The 17,045-nt window shown below is 38.1% G+C and overlaps 1 long non-coding RNA gene across 2 annotated transcripts in view; it reads right to left on the reverse strand.

Annotated features, from left to right (window-relative positions):
- Window positions 1–17,045, reverse strand: part of LOC111774998 (uncharacterized) — a 101,614-nt gene that overhangs the window by 56,603 nt on the left and 27,966 nt on the right. Inside the window, exon 3 of one of the 2 annotated variants that reach the window (XR_011421337.1) lies at window positions 13,935–15,857. The exons of the other annotated variant lie outside the window; for it this stretch is intronic. This is a non-coding gene — a long non-coding RNA (uncharacterized lncRNA). Of the gene's footprint in view, window positions 1–13,934; window positions 15,858–17,045 lie in introns of those variants that run through there. 2 annotated transcript variants of the gene reach the window in all.

Below are 17,045 nucleotides of genomic sequence, written 5' to 3' on the forward strand. Positions count from 1 at the left end.
AGACTTATGCACCCCTATGTTCATTGCAGCATTACTCACAACAGCCAAGACATGGAAGCAACCCAAGTGCCCATCGACTGATGAATGGATAAAGAAGATGAATGGATAAAGATATATATATACCAATGGAATACTACTCAGCCATAAAAAAGACAAAAATCTTCCCATTTGTAACAACATAGATGGACCTTGAGGGTATGATGTTAAGCAAAATAAGCCAGAAAGAGAAAGACTAACACTGTATTATTTCACTCATACATGGAAGATTAAACACATGGACAAAGGAACAGACTAGCAGCTACCAGAGGGATTGGGAGATAGAGATAAAGGATAAAGGGGCACATATATATGGCAACAGACAAATAATAATGTGGGAAATTACACAATGTTATAAACTATTATGACCTCAATAAAAAAAATCAAACGTTATTAATCTTGTTTGTAATTTACCTAAAATTGGTGCTACGTATGTATGACAAATGATTATGAAGTTGTCCATGAAAGCTACACATTTGAGAAACACTTTCTTATAGCCCAATACTTTGAGGCCATTCATGTTGTCAAATTAAAAACCAATTCTTTAATGACTGTGGAGTATGCCCAAATACTCTTGAGCCGCCCTTTGGACAAGTAGGAAATCAGAGATTCGTGAGGGCAAGACCCCTTCCTATTACCAAAAGGCTGTGCTAGAGAGGAAGCTCCACGAGGAGTCTTAGGCTCAGAAAATAGGAATCTGATCCATTTGAAAAATGTTCTACATGGGCTCAGGTTTCTCTTCTGACTCATAACATCTTAGAAATTGGAAAACCAAACCCAGCAATTAGAGATTGTCAAGAACTGCAGCATGTCTTTACTAGTCTTGCCTGGTATTTCTGAAGTTTTAGATTGAAACTAGATTCTGAAGAACTTCTCTCAGTGCTCTGCCAGATGCTTAATTTACAACCATATGGAAAAGGAGCAACATTTTTAAATACTCTCCAACTGGTAAACTGTTTCTGTTTGTACTCAGCTGGCATTAAGACCCAGGGAAGGGGGCTGGGCAATGCCACCTCAAGAGGGAAGATGATGGGACAAAGCTGCTCACAGATGATGGCAGGACAAAGCACAAGATTAGCCACTCTCCTTGCCAAAAGCACAAGGATCAGAAAGTCTGGTGAACAGGCATATTGCATCTTGAAAAAGAGGCAGTGGAGACTCATGTCTGAAAAGGAGCTAGACTTTGAAATCACTGAGTTGTTACCCAAGAGAGACTACTTAAAAGTTAAAAAGTCTGTTTGAACTGGAAAAGGCTAAGATATCATCCCTTAGAAAGTTTTTTCTTTCCTTTTCCTATTTAGTGGGAAGAGAGCAGTTAAAGAAGAGTAAATCAGTTATAGAGAAATATATATAGTTTCTTTGCATATCTGAGTAGTAATGTGAGTAAATTTGCAACCTTGCTGTATGTCATTCTCAAAGGCTGGACGGTAGAATAGTTTACTCAAGAAATAGCAGCAAATAGATTCCTACTCTTTTATTCATTCAAATAATATTTATTGTGGTATTACCACATTCTCTCATTGTGTTAAGGTCTTGAAATAATTTTATTTTGTTGTAACATTTGGATGAAGTATGTGAATGTGATCGATAGTACATTAACAATTTCTTTTTTAAACTAAGGAAGAAAAGTACAGTCTTGTGTCCCTTAACAACAGGTATACATTCTAAGAAATGCATCAATATGCAATTTTGTCATTGCACGACCATCGTAGAGTGTACTTACACAAACCCAGATGGTATAGCCTACACACTGAGGCTATATGATACCAACCTTATGGGACCACTGTGGTGTATGTGGTCCTTCGTCGACCAAAATTTATCGTTATGCAGCAAATAACTGTATTGTGTTGGAAAAGAGTTAAACTTGTGGCAAGCAAGCATCAGAAGATCAAATCTACGTGCGCCCAGGCTTTCATTTAATCTTTTCAAAGAACAAATTTGACAGGCCTTTGGACTATTGAACATCATACTGACACAAGCACTGAATGCCAGAGGCTGTCCCTTGCTAAAAAGCCCTTTTTCACAACCAGGAAGCTTCTGTTGTTACACAGTGTTATATAAGCGAAGCAAAGATGGCCTATGGATATTGACTCCTAGGTTGTCTACTTCTTCACGACAGGCAAAGATCCATTTACTCAAAAACCCACCAGCACCAAACACAAATTTTTATACCTAAAATTGTTTTAGACATAGGCCAAATAAGCATATATTTAGCCACTTAAAACTTGCTTGTTTTGCATACCCCACAACATCTATAGCTATAGATAAGGCCCAGCCCAGGGCTATTAACCCCTAAGCTGTTGTTACCCTCCAGAGCTCTCTACCCAGAGACTCCCTGTCACACTGCAACGTGACCTAGACACCACCCAAACACGTAAACCCCTTCTCTGATCCCCCCTCCCCTGCCATTTTACTTGACCTTCTCTACTTCTGGATGGTGATCCTCTCGACATAGCCTCTGGAGAGTCTCATGCTCTAAGGTACTTTCCCACATGCAATTCTATCCAAGTGTAGCCCCACTAAAGTGTGTGTGTGTGCTACTGTCATCTCATGGTCATATGTTTTTCCTTGATCAGCCCCAAAACACCTCAAAACCCCTAGACACGGATGCCCAGATATTCCCTGCCCCCTTTGTTTTGAAATCCATGACCATTGCAGGAGTATGGTTGTCTCCTGGAGCCCACGGCATGGTATTTCCAGTTGGGGTGTACCTAAATGCCTAAGGATGGCCCTCCATGGGATAATGAGATTTGGGAAGTTTGTGTGAGTTCTGCCACTTCTCTTTCCAGAATCAACTTGTTATTATACCATGTGAGGCTGGTAGAATGTGTGTTTAAGCTCACTTTTTAAATGACAGAGCAAGTTAGTCTTCTAATAAAATCTGAATATCTTCAAGATTAGAAAACATGCTATTTTGTAATGTCAAATAATAATATCTTGAGGCTTTTAAATACTGACTGCACTGATGGCATACTCCACTTTTCAGAGCTGCTTAAAATAATGAAAATGGATTTTGCTACAATAGTATAGAACATTGATGAAATGTTTTCGTATTTTATCCTTACTTGTGGTCCTCTTTTTAGTTACCAGACAGCTTTTTCAATATGGAATAATAATGTCTTGTGTTACTGTCCATGTGAATGGACAACAAATTGACAGTTGTGACTATCGTTTGATCATATTCAAAATTTTCACTATTATCTTAAATTTTGAGTTAAGGTAATGATATATATTGCTGGTTGCTACTTTAACCTTTGGATAAAACAGTGTTTGAATTGGCATTCAAGTGCTACTATTGTATTCACAGTGATGCATTTTCTTATTACATACATAGCTGTTGTTCCATCATACTGATCAAAACACCACTTTTACCATTTATATACATCTCTCAAAAAATTAGCAAAATATACATAGATTTTCAGTGAAAAACAGAATAAAGATACCTCAGCCCTAGCTCCTCTATGTAAAACATTGTAGTTATCAAAAGCAGATCATAATCTTCTGACTATCTTCTGCACATTAATGATTTTACCCAATTGTGAAGTAAGAAGAAAGTATGGGGAAAATTTTGTGATTGGATCTGTTGGAATGGTCAAAAAGTATGAGGATACTTTAGTCTCATGTGCAAGCTCATCTGGAGCACTCTACACTTAATCAGTCTTTATCCCTAGTTACTGCAGTGCTAAATTAATGGGCTCGTGAACTAAATGCCATAGTGATTAAGATCTATATTATTTTTGTGCTCAATAACATGGCCTTCCCCTCACCACGGATGAGATGAAAATGACATTAAATGAGTACCAAACCTACCATAATCAGACCAATGTTAAATCTCCAATAAGATATCATTTTCTAGGTAGACTAGTCAGCTACTGATGGCAGATTGATTACTTTGGACTTTGTCTATCATGGATGTTGCAGAGATTATTCCTAACTAAAAAGTAGACTTTTACTCTAAATATAGAGTTGACTTTCCTACGAACAAAATTTTTGCCAGCATAATCATTTGTGGACATGCAGATAACCCTATCCATTGGTATCCCACTCAACATGCTTCTGATAAAGGCACCTATTTTTATAGAAAACAGTCAATGGGTTAATGTCTATAGGATTGATTGCTTTACCATGTATTTAAATACTGAGAAGCAACTGGCTTAGTCAAATTGGGAAATATTTTAATGAAGAGTTGATTTTCTGAAGACATAAACAAGACAAACCTTTAGCTAGATAAGAAAACAAATAGAGGATATTCAAATAAATATAATCATAAATGAAAGAAAAGACATTATAACTAACACAACAGAAATAAACGCTCATAAGAGGCCAATATGAACAATTATATGACAATAAATTGCATAACCTGGAAGACATGGATAAATTCCTAGAAACATAAAACCTTCTAAGACTGAATCATGAAGAAATAGAAAATCTGAACAGATCAATGACAAGTAAGGATATTGAATCACTAATCAAACACCTCCAAAAAAAGAAAAGCACAGAACCAGATGATTTCACTGGTGAATTCTACCAAACATTTAAAGAAGAAAAACATAATCTTTTTCAAACTAATTCAAATAAATTGAAGAGGAGGGAACACTTCCAAACTAGTTTTATGGCTCCAACATAATCCAGCTTTGATACCAAAGCCAGATAAGGACACTACAAAAAAGAAAACTATAAGTCAATATCCCTGATGAAGATAGGTGCAAAAATTGTTCACCAATATATTAGCAAACTGAATTCAACAGAATATTACAAGAATCATACACCATGATCAAGTGGGATTTATCCTTGGGATGTTAGGATGGTTTAACACATGCAAATCAATAAATGTGTCACACCACATTAATAGAATGAAAGACAAAAATCATATGATCATCTCAAAAGATGCAGAAAAAGAATTTGACAAAATTCAATATCCATTCATGATGAAAATTCTCAAGAAAGCGGGTATAGCAGGAAAGTACCTCAACATAATAACAGCCATATATGAGAAGCCCACAATTAACAGCATGTTCAACAGTGAGAGATTGAAAGCTTTTCCTCTGAGATGAGGAACAAGACAAGGATGCCCACTCTCACCACTCCTATTCAACATACTACTGAAAGTCTTAGCCAGAGCAATCAGGCAGGAAAAAGAAATAAAAGGCATCCAGATCAGAAAGGAAGAAGTAAAACTGTCTCTTTGTGTAGATGACAGGATTTCATGTATGGAAAATCCTAAAGACTCCATCAAAAAACTGTTAGATCTAATCAACAAATTCAGTAAAGTTACAGGATATAAAATCAACACGCTGTAAAAAAATCAGTAGTTTTATACATTAACAACAAATTATCTGATAAAGAAATAAAGAAAACAATCCCATTTAAATAGCATCAAAAACAATAAAATACTGAAGAATAAGTTTGACCAAAGAAGTGAAAGATCTACATATTTAAAATTATAAGACGTTGGTGAAAGAAATTAAAAAAGACAGAAATAAATGGAAAGATAATCTGTATTCATGGATTGAAGAATTAATATTGTTAAAACGTCCATAATGCTCAAAACCCTATTAAGATTCCAAAGGCACCTTTTTACAGAAATAGAAAAAAAAATTCCAAAATGTGTATAGAATCTCAAAAGACCCTGAATAGCCAAAGCAATCTCGTGAAAGAACAAAGCTGGAGACATCACAATTCCTGATTTCAAAACACACTGCAAAGCTATAGTAATCAAAACAGTATGGTACTGGCATAAAAACAGACACGTAGACCAATGGAACAGAATAGAGAGCCCAGACATAAACCATGCACATATTGTCAACTAATATTTGACAAGGAAGCCAAGAATAGTCAATGAGAAAGACAGTCTCTTCAATAAATGATGCTGGAAATCTGGATATCCACATTCAAAAGAATAAAATTGGACCCCCATCTTATACCACTCACAAAAATTAACTGAATATTGACTAAAGACTTAAATGTAAGACCTGAAATTGTAAAACTACTAGAAGAAAACATAGAGTAAAATCTCTTTGACACTGACATTTGGATATGACACCAAACACAAGCAACAAAAGGAAAAATAAATGAGACTACATCTAATTAAAACCTTTCTGCACAGCAAAGGAAGCTATCAGGAAATTGGAAAGGCAACTTACGGAATGAGAGCAAATATTTGCAAAGTATCCATCTGATAAGGAGTAATACCTAAAGGATATAAGGAATTCATACAACTCAATCACAAAAAAACGATCCAATTAAAAAATGGGCAAAGGACCTGAATAGCCATTTCTCCAAAGAAGATATACAAATGGCCAAGAGCTACATGAAAGAATGCTCAGCATCACTAAGCATCAGGAAAATGCCAATCAAAATCACAATCGGATATCACCTCATGTCTATTGGAATGGCTATTATCAAAAAGACAAGAGATTATTGTTGTGAGGATGTGGACAAAAGGGAACTCCTGTGCACTGTTGGTGGCAGTGTATATTGGTACAGCCTCTATGGAAAACCATATGGAGGTTTCTCAAAAAATTAAAAATATTATAATTAACAATATTGTATTATATACTTTAAAGCAGTTAAGAGAAAGGTCTTAATTTTATCATGACACATAAAAAATGGTAATTATGTGACGGGATGGAGTTGTTAACTAACCTTTCTGTGGTGGTCATTTTGCAATATATATATGCATCAAATCATCACATTGTACACCTTAAGCTTACACATGGTTATATGTCAGTAATATCTCAATAAAGCTGGGCCAGGGGGAAGAGGCTTGTTTAGTAACAGTATTTCATAGGAAGCAGAGAATTTATGGGACAGGGATTAAATCCTAATGTTGGTGTGTTTTCTCATACATTTATTAAGAAGGATGTTGATGGACAAGATTAAGTACAACAGCACTTCCGGAGGAATCCTATTTGTCCAAAGAGAAGAAAAAATAAGAGCATAAACAGGAAGACCTCTGGTGGCACAAATACATATTATACTTCTCTCTATGGAAGACTACTACGATTTAACTAAGCAAAAAATTTAACAAGGTGACAATTTTACTTTTCCATCAGAATTCCGTGGGGCTAATTTTTTACAAGAGGGGGAAAACATTTCAAGGGAGGGATAGACAATGCCTCATATGTGGTTTTCACAAGAGAGAGAGTCATATAGTTATGTTTTTGAAATGCCCATGTGGGTGTGGTGGATTGGGAGAAGGACGACAGCTCTCAGAAGTAAAACATGAGACGGGACAGCTGGATGGCAGTGATTGGACTGATATTTAAAACTGCAAGGAGTAGAATCACTTGGAAAGAGGTAGACTTAAAGAGAATTTTAAGAAGCTTTCTATAGAATTCACCACAGAAGACCATTCCCTCTCTGAATTAGTCAGAAGTCAATCATGAAAATGGAAACCACGCTAGTTGTTTTTTTTTTAATCAGAGAAAATGTAATAAAATAAATTGGTTAAGTAATTGAAAGTTAAATTATTGGAGGTTACGTATTGGTTAAATATTGGAGGACTGGGAAGGCGAAATGGGAACATGAAGCAACATGGAGATAGTAACTACAGGAAGCAGCTGCTACCCTTAGGTTTGCCCATCCTTCAAATGGAGGTGGTTTGGATTATTAGAACCTATAAGCCTAAAGGAGGGACCCCAGGGATCTGACTAGAGCTGAGGGATGGGCCACTATTCATCTTCTGCTCACGTCAGTGAGTTGATTCTGAGAATGGCAGAAGAATCTAAGAACTGGAATGAACTGTTTCTGGAATCAGGGGGAGAGTCATTGCTGGAGTGACATTCACAAGTATAGCAAGAAAATAGGGAGGAAAAAAATTCTTTCTTCCCTCTCCTGTCTTTTAGCTTTTCCTCAGAGCCCAACTACTGGCCAAACTTAACAGGGAGTCAGATCGCAAAGGAGACACGTAATTTGCAGAGTATCAGCCCCAGCATCACAAAGCCAACTAGAGAAGATGGGTTGGAGCAAATTACTTAATCACTAACCTACTCTCCTTAAAGGACCTGTGGTAATGATAAACGTTTTCTTCAAAAGCTTTCTGGAATCAGATTTGTGTGGTTCCAGGATGTGTAATTGGCCAGATAGGTCTCAAGATGGCTTAGCTATTAAAGTTTCAAGCACAAGTTGATACCTCTATACTCCGTAGCCTCACCTGGCTAAGGCATAAAAAAGTCCTAAATACAGTGTTTTTAATACTTTATGAATAAATACCATTTTCCTTCTCAGTGGTGTTATATAATTGCTTACCTGGAAGGTGACACAATCAAATGCAGTGTTTTATTCTCCTCCTAACAGTAGTCGCCTTCCTTCTGGATAAAATACAAGAAGACATGATTTTGGGTCTTATAGTTGGTCCTCACTCTGTAAATCCTCCTAGAGTGCACATATGAATGCTTATGAAGGTGAAACATTGACCCAGGGTTTTGCTATATCAGAGTTTGCCAAGGTGCAGTCAATATACCATTGGTGGTTCATAAGAATATTCTAGTTAGTGCCACGATGACACCTCAGCCTCACTCATGGGGTGCTAATTGGAGCCTCAGCGTTCACAGTCCAGTCTTAGGAGGACTATCTCTGAAGCTTGCTTGTACCTCGTTTGACTCTCCTCTACTGTCTGCTTCCTACTTCCTTTCCTTAATTCTCTTAATTTCTCAACTTGAATCTCAACAGCTTCTTTGTACTCCCCATCAGCCCCTTCTTTCCCAAACTACCCTGCCTAAATCTTAATCCCTATGGTCCCTTTTCCTTAACCCACCCCTACTCCTATGCAAGTTCACACTGCTTCAAGCTCCTCTCAGACTTCAGAGTTACTTCCTGCCATCTGTGATATCAGTATCTGTGATAGACAGCATCTCTGAAACCACACACACTGTGGCTTCAGTCTCTCTCTATCGATCTCAGATTCACTATCCTCCAATTTCCTCTCTTCTTCTTCTTATCCTTTATGCAATTTTCCCTTCCCAAATTGTCTCTTCCAGATGTTGATTGGAGAACTCAGGTCTAGCTGCTGCTTTCCTTCTTCTTGCTCTTACCATCTTCTTCTTTTCTTGTGTTCTAGGCCTTGGAACCTGGACTGCCAGCCCCAGACCACTTCTCTAGGTTCTATTTTGGCATCTCAATTCTCAGTCCTTTTGCTCTCAGAGCAGTTCTTTCATCTGGAGCTGTGATCTTTCCTATCTTTAAACCTAAATTTTTATCCTTTAATTTTTATTCTTGTGAGGAAGATTGGCCCTGAGCTAACATCTGTTGCCAATCTTGCTCTATTTTGTATGTGGGACACTGCCACAGCATGCCTTAATGAGTGGTGTGCAGGTCCACACCCAGAATCTGAACTTGCGAACACTGGGCTGCTGAAGTGGAGTGCATGAACTTAACCACTACACCACCAGGCCAGCTCCCACATTTTTGTTTTTGACTAAATTTCTTTAAGAATAAAAATGATCCTATTTAGGGGCCAGCCTGGTGTCACAGTGGTTAAGTTTTCACTTTGTGCTTCGGTGGCCCAGGGTTCACTGGTTCGGATCCCGGGTGCAGACATGGCACCATTTGGCAAGCTATGCTGTGATAGGTGTCCCACATATAAACTAAAGGAAGATGGGAATGGATGTTAGCTCAGGGCCAGTCTTCCTCAGCAAAAAGAGGAGGATTGGAAGCAGTTAGCTCAAGGCTAATCTTCCTCAAAAAAAAAAAAAAAAGAAGAAGAACGATCCTATTTAAAGAATATTGTTAAATAAACCAGAGGCAAAGATGTACGTAAAGAGATTATGTTTGGAAAATATGCTCCTGAAGGTCTCCAGATGATTAAAAGGAGGAGTGGGTGGGCTTCTTCCTCCCCTAGACTTCTCTAATGAGAAACATGCTGTTTTTAAGTTTCTAAGTAAGACTCCATTTGAGAAGGTAATCCCCCAGGGAAAACATGACCTACGGGGCTTTGATATAGCTGTTGACGCTATTTGGTGATATTTACAACTTGTCTGAACTTACTTCCAGGGCAAGAGGGAGCCTAAGCACTGACCCACAGCTAGAGTTTTAAGGGTGCACAGGGGACACTGTGAGGAAGAAGAAGAGTTCAGTGCCGACGGTTACTGCAGAGTCGACACATGCCTAAGGAGCCAAAGCAAAGGGAAGGACCCAAAACACTTAGCCGAGAGAAACGTATACACAGGTAGAAGTGCCAGAAGCCCCAAGAATACAGATCAGAACAGGAAGGCTAAGCACGGTGAGAGGAGGCACCGTCTGGACAGACACTCTGCAGCACTGAAGGATAGTTGCCTGTACTTTCTTTAGGCTGCTGCACCTCCAGCCCGTCTGCATTTGGAAAGGAGCTGTCCCGAGTGTGGAGAGCGTACACAATGCTACAGCAATAGCAATTCTGCTAATTGCCAAAAGAAACAAAGCATTTAGAAAAACTCTGTTGAATATAAGTGGCCCTCGTCACTCATTAACCAATGATATGCTGAGTGAAACAACTCATTTTGTTATAGTTCCAAAGTGCTTTGCAGAAGTGAAGAAAATGGTGTAATTGTTTATAATATTGTGATCCACGCAATACTAGGCATGAAGTGATTCTTCGTAACCTCCTGGAAAACAACTGAAATACCCAGTCATTGAACAGTACTATATGGAAGTGCCACAGAATTTGCCAGAGCTCTCAAGTGAAACTATTGTAAAATTTCATTTTCTTCCTACTTTTTGTCTCCCACCTCCATCCTCACCCAAAATGAGAATTGTGGAATATTTTGATTTCTTCCTTCTCTCTCTACTTTCACTCCCACATCAAGATTTTATTTCAGAGAATTTAATGCCTTCCTCTCTAGGTTATTATAAACAGTTCCCTTCCAGGATAGAGTTACTAACCCATGTTAACCATTCCCAGACATGGCAGTGTGTAGGTCCGTGCTCAGGATCCTAACCTGTGAACCCTGGGCCACCAAAGCAGAGCTCGCGAACTTAACTACTACGCCACTGGGCCCGCCCCCTGGTTCTGGTGTTTTGCTTGTTTATCTATTTTGGTTAGTGTCCTTTCATCATTATTTTCCCCAGGAAGCATACCTAACAATATATTCAGAACTCTGAAGTTTTATAACTATCTTTCTTTCACTCTCACAGGTAAGTGATATCTTGGTTCAGTCACTTCTCTGAGTACTGAGACGTTATTCCACTATCTTCCAGCTTCAAAGGTTGCAGATGAGAAGTCTGAAGCTTTTCATTTATGGATAACTTGCTATCTGCAAGATTTTTCTCTATTTCTTGGATTTCAAAATTATTTCCAGGATGTGTATTTGTCTTGTTTCATGTAAGATGCCCGGAACACAGTAAATAAGCCTTTTCCCTTTGTTCTTTTATGTTAATCTTCCTTTTGATGTTTCAGGTCATTAGTTTGGTGATCAACGGTGACCATCCTTTTCTCCAATTTGTCTGAAAGAGGTTACATTGGGAAATTAAAAGTTAATTAAAAATTACATTTTTTAGTTATACTTGACTATTCTAAGTGCTACTATTATTTTTCTATTCTGATGATCATCATTTCCGTTCTAGAAACTATTTCTTTATGTGCACTTGTATTCTGACTGATATTTTTTCCTCTGCCTGCTGGGCCTCCTCAGGCAGAGGGGCTTGTTATTTTTCTTTCTTGGGCTCTTAGTTCCTAACCAAAATGTCTGGAGCAAGCCTCCTCAGTGTTCCCCTTCACTGGACCTCAGCTCCCTTGTTCTTCTTTTTCCTGGTCTTTGGAGGCCAAAGACCATCTCCTCAGGCAGATGGGTTGTTATTTTTCTTTCTTGGGCTCTTAGTTCCTAACCAAAATGTCTGGAGCAAGCCTCCTCAGTGTTCCCCTTCACTGGACCTCAGCTCCCTTGTTCTTCTTTTTCCTGGTCTTTGGAGGCCAAGGAAATTAGGCATACAGCCAGTGTCTAATTTCCCACAGGGGCCACAAATTGTTACAGGCTATCTTCTTTCCAGAATGTATTGCCTGACAATACTTGGCCGTTGTATTAACTATCTATTGCCACATTACAATATTACCACAAATTTAGCAGCTTAAAACAACATGCAATTATTATCTCATTGTTTCTTTGGGTAGGAATTCAGGAATGGCCCAAATAAGTCTTTTGCAAGACTGTAATCAAGGTTTCCACCACTACTGGGTTCTCATCTGGGCTCAATTGGGAAAGGGTCTGCTTCTAAACACTTTGCTTGTTGGCAGTATTTAGTTCCTTGTAGGCTGCTAAACTGAGGGCCTCAGTTTCATGCTGGCTTTTGGCCTAAAGGTTCCCTCAGCTTCTTACTGTCTGGTCCACTCTATGTGGCAGCTTACAACATGGCGGGTTGCCTCACCAAAACTGTGAGTGAAGGAGAAATATCTCCTCTCAAGAAAGGCATTGCAATCTTATATAACATGGTCACGTATGCATAATCAGGTACGTCCTGCCACTTTTGCTATATTCTATATGGCTAAAAGCAAGTCACAGGTCCTGCCCACACTCAAGGGAAGGGAATCACATAAGGGCATGAACACCATGCATGGGGATAATGGTAGCCACCATAAAGTCTATCCACTACAGACCTATATATGTCCTGAGAAGGAGAAAGCCACTCAGTTTCCTCTGTTTGGATTCCAAACAAGATAATCCATTTGTGTCCCAAGACATCTTTGGACTCTGTCTCATAAAGCCTACTACTGTTTAAGGTAGGAGAGTTATAAAGAATGGGCTTGGTTGCAGAGAGGAAGAGAGCAGCATTCAGGCAGCCATCTTCCCAGAATTCCCAGTCCTATCAAATTTTTCCATGGAATAGCTATCCTCCATCCCTGTTGCCTCCAATTTAGATGAATCCACAATCAGATTTGGACTGGGTTGCTAAAACAGCCTCCAAAGTGATGTTCCTGACTTTAGGCAGAAAGTATTCCAATTGGTCCCCAACATTACTAGAGCAGTTTTTCTGAAATCCAAAATTTATTTTGTTCTTCCTCCTTTAAAATCATTAAGTGACTTCTCATTACTTTTAAGACAAAATCCAAATTCCTTAACACTGCTCACAAAGCCATGCATGCTTTAATTTTTCCAACCTAGCCTCTCTCTGCTCTCCCAGTCTATATGGTTCAGATACAGTAAGCTTCCTTCCTTCATTTCCCTGACTTTCTCACTACATCATGTCATCACCTGCAGACCTTTCTATGTCCTACTCTCTCTGCCTAAGATACTTTCTCTTTGCCCAGAAACTTTCACTCATCTTTCATGTCACTTTAAACATTAATGCTTTGAAGAAACCTTCCTGACCCAACAAGTCCAGTGTAGACTCCTCCTTACATGAATCTTTTGTCCTGCCCTGCCCCCATACTTCCCTTGTCATATAGTCGACTCCACATGTGAGAGGGGTATTTTCTACAATGAATTAAGATATTTTACTGTTATGGTGGGCTCTCCTGCTACACTGTAAATTCTACAAGAGAAGGATCCAATTTTATTTCTCTATCAACTATCAACTTGTATGCAAGCAACAAACACACTCAGGCTAACTTAATCAAAAAAGGAAATTATCGAAGGGACATGAATTAGTCCACAACATTGAAGGAAAAACTGAGGACCCATGACAGAAAGGATAGGTTGAACATGGTAGCAACAGTGAGCTAGAAGGTAGAAATGAATGAGCAGTAGTAAGACCATGTCATACAGAAGAATCGGTGCTATTTTCTATCTTTGCATCATCTGCTTAAGGTTTGAATTCTCAAGAGACAGTCCTATTGGACTAGTTGAGGCACGTCTAAGGCCACTAGAGGTCATTCACCCATAGATTAGTAGACATGCAATAAATATTTGTAGAACGAATGAATGGCTATCTGAAGTAGACTAAACTGAGTGGAGTTAGCCATATACCAGTTATAAAGGAAGATTTGGAAATTTTTTAAACCACTTTACTGAGGTATGATTGACATGTAAAAAGCTGTACATATTTAATGTATACAACTCAATGAGTTTTGGATAAGTATACACCTGCGAAACCATCACCACCATCAAGATGACAAACATATCTATCACCTCCCAAAGTTTCTTCCCATCCCATCCTCTTTATTATTATTTGTGTGTGTATGTATATGTGCACATGGTATGAACACTTAACATAAGATCTACCCTCTTAGAAGAGTTTAAGTATACAATACAGTATTTTAGCTATAGGCACTATGCTGTATAGTAGATCTCCAGAACTTATCTTGTGTAACCGAAACTTTATACCCTTTGCACATCACCTCCCCATTTCCCCCTACCCCTAGCCCATGGCAATTGCCATGCTACTCTCTGCTTCTATGAGTTTGACTACTTTAGATTCCACATATAAGTGAGGTCACACAGTATTTGTCTTGCTGTGTCTGGCTTATTTCACTTGGTATAACGTCCTCCAGTTCTGTCCGTGTTGTCAGAAACAGCAGGATTTCCTTCTTTTTTTAAGTCTGAATAATATTCCATTGTATATATGAGATTTCTTTATCTATTCATCTGTTAATGGACATTTAGCTTGTTTCTGTATCTTGCTTATTGTGAATAATGCTGCAATGAACATGGGATTGCAGGTATCTTTTCAAGATCATGATTTCAATTCCTTTGAATAAATACCCTAAAGTGGGATTGCTGGATCATATGGTAGTTCTATTTTTAATTTTGGGGAGAACGTCCATGTTGTTTTCCATAATGCTTACCAATTTATTTTCTTACCAACAGTGTACCAGGATTCCCTTTACTCCATATCCTCCTTAACATTTGTTATTTTTTGTTTTTTAATGCTAGCCATCCAAACAGATGTGAAGAGACACGTCATTGTGGTTTTGATTTGCATTTCTCTGATGATTAGTGATGTTGAGCACTTTGTCATATACCTGTTTGCCATCTGTATGTCCTCTTTAGGGAATGTCTATTCAGGCCCTTTTCTCATTTTTTAAATTGGGCTATTTGTTTTTTTGCTATTGAGTTGGAAGAATTTCTTATATATTTTGGATATTAACTTCTTATCAGATAGATGATTTGCAAATATTTTCTCCCACTCTGTAGGTTGCCTTTTAATTTTGTTGATTGTTTCCTTGTTGTGCAGAAGTTTTTTAGTTTGGTGCAGTCTCATTTTTTTGTTTTGCTTTTGCTGTTTGTGCTTTTGGTGTCAGATCCAAAAAATTCATTGCTAAGATCAATGCCAAAGTTGTCTTACCCTGTGTTTTTTTCCAGTTTCAGATCTTGCATTTAAGTTTTCAATATATTTTGAGTTGAATTTGGTGTATGATGTGAGATAGGGGTCCAATTTCACTCTTTTGCACGTGGATATCCAGTTCTCCCAGCATCATTTATTGAAGAGACTATTCTGCTCCCACTTTGTATTCTTGGTGCACTTGCCAAAGATGAGCTGACAGTATATGTGGGGGTTTATTTCTGGGCTCTCAATTCTGTTCCATTGGTCTATGTATCTGTTTTTATGTCAGTATCATATTCTTTTGATTACTGAAGCTTTGCAATATGTTTTGAAATTAGGAAGTGTGATGCCTCCAGTTTTGCTCTTCTTGCTCAACATTGCTTTGGCTAAGATCTGGAAATTGACACTGGGGTATCTTTACATACTTTATAAATTCCTAAATATAAGTCAAGCTATCCATATTATCCAAAATGTCCATGTTCATTAGAAGAAGTATATTAAAGTGCTTAAGGAATTTAACTGGAGCAAGTCTGTGTGGTTTCAAATCTTGACTTCGGCACTTAATAACTATGTGGCCTTGAGAAGTTTCTGACCTTCTTTGTGACTTAGTATCTTTATCTTCCAAAAGAGATAACAGTACTTTCTTCCTAAGGTCGTCGTAAAGAATAAAAGAGTTATTACATATCAATGGTGTAGAACATTGCTTGGCATATAGTACGGGCTACATGATTCCTATCTTCATACATCTTCATACTTAATTTTACCCACTCATATATCAACATACCTGTTGTCCAAGGTAAAGAATCCCAGGGTTATGCAAACATACACACCTGAACTGTGACTGACCTATTAGCGTTAAGATTCTGTACCCAAAGATGACAAACCCAGGTAAGCAGCTCCACTGAAAGAATCATCTCTTAATGAGACTTACTTCTGTTGGTGATATATATTAACAATTCCCAAAAAACTGTATAGACAGCTTACATAGAAATAGTTGCTTCTCATCAATAACCTTGGTGCAGGACAAATTGTACTCTTAAATGAAATACTGTAATGATAGGCTACTCACTTAAAAGAGAAGAATTGACACCCACTAGAGGCAAATTTAAAAAGGCTTTTACTTCTTCAGCTAAATGCTCAGCATACATTGGTTTCCTTTATGTGATAAGCCAAGGCTAGGATGCAGTGGAAATATCACTGGCAAAAAGTAATTTGCGTTCTCATTGGCAATATTCTACAGAAGTTACATGGCACTTCCCTGGGAAGCCCTCTGGACCTCTACAAGCATAAGAAGTGTTTGTTTTTTCTTTCTTGAGACTTAATTGACAATACAATTACTGTTTCGTATTTCCGGATTCACAATGAATTCCAAAGATAGGACGTTTTCTTCTGGCTTAATGAGTAGCATTAGACATCATTTTTGAAGAAATGGTCATAACTGATACATGAATGTTTAAACTAATGCACATTTCTCAAACTTTTTTGTATATGCAACAGAAAATTTTGTCAAACATAATCTGACTTGGTATCCCTATATATTTAATGGACAAAAGGAAGGTGGCTCTGATTGAAGTGGGAGTGCAGACCACTCTGGCCCTTGGTCCTCAGGGTCCCCTTTGCTCAAGCCCCTGCACTCTTATCCCATTGACACTTGAACAGTACTAGGCAGACAACTGTGTGCTCTGCTAAACAAAGTTTTACTCCAGAGAGCACTGGATTAAAAGCACTGACCTAGAGTAGAAAGGCCATGCTTGGAGGGTTGTACCATTATATGAAAATGGGCAACTCAAAGACCTAGTTTTCTCATCTGAATAGGTATCCCACAAAGTCTGGAA

The sequence above is a fragment of the Equus caballus genome, chromosome 9, assembly GCF_041296265.1.
Source record: "Equus caballus isolate H_3958 breed thoroughbred chromosome 9, TB-T2T, whole genome shotgun sequence".
Lineage (NCBI taxonomy): Eukaryota > Metazoa > Chordata > Mammalia > Perissodactyla > Equidae > Equus > Equus caballus.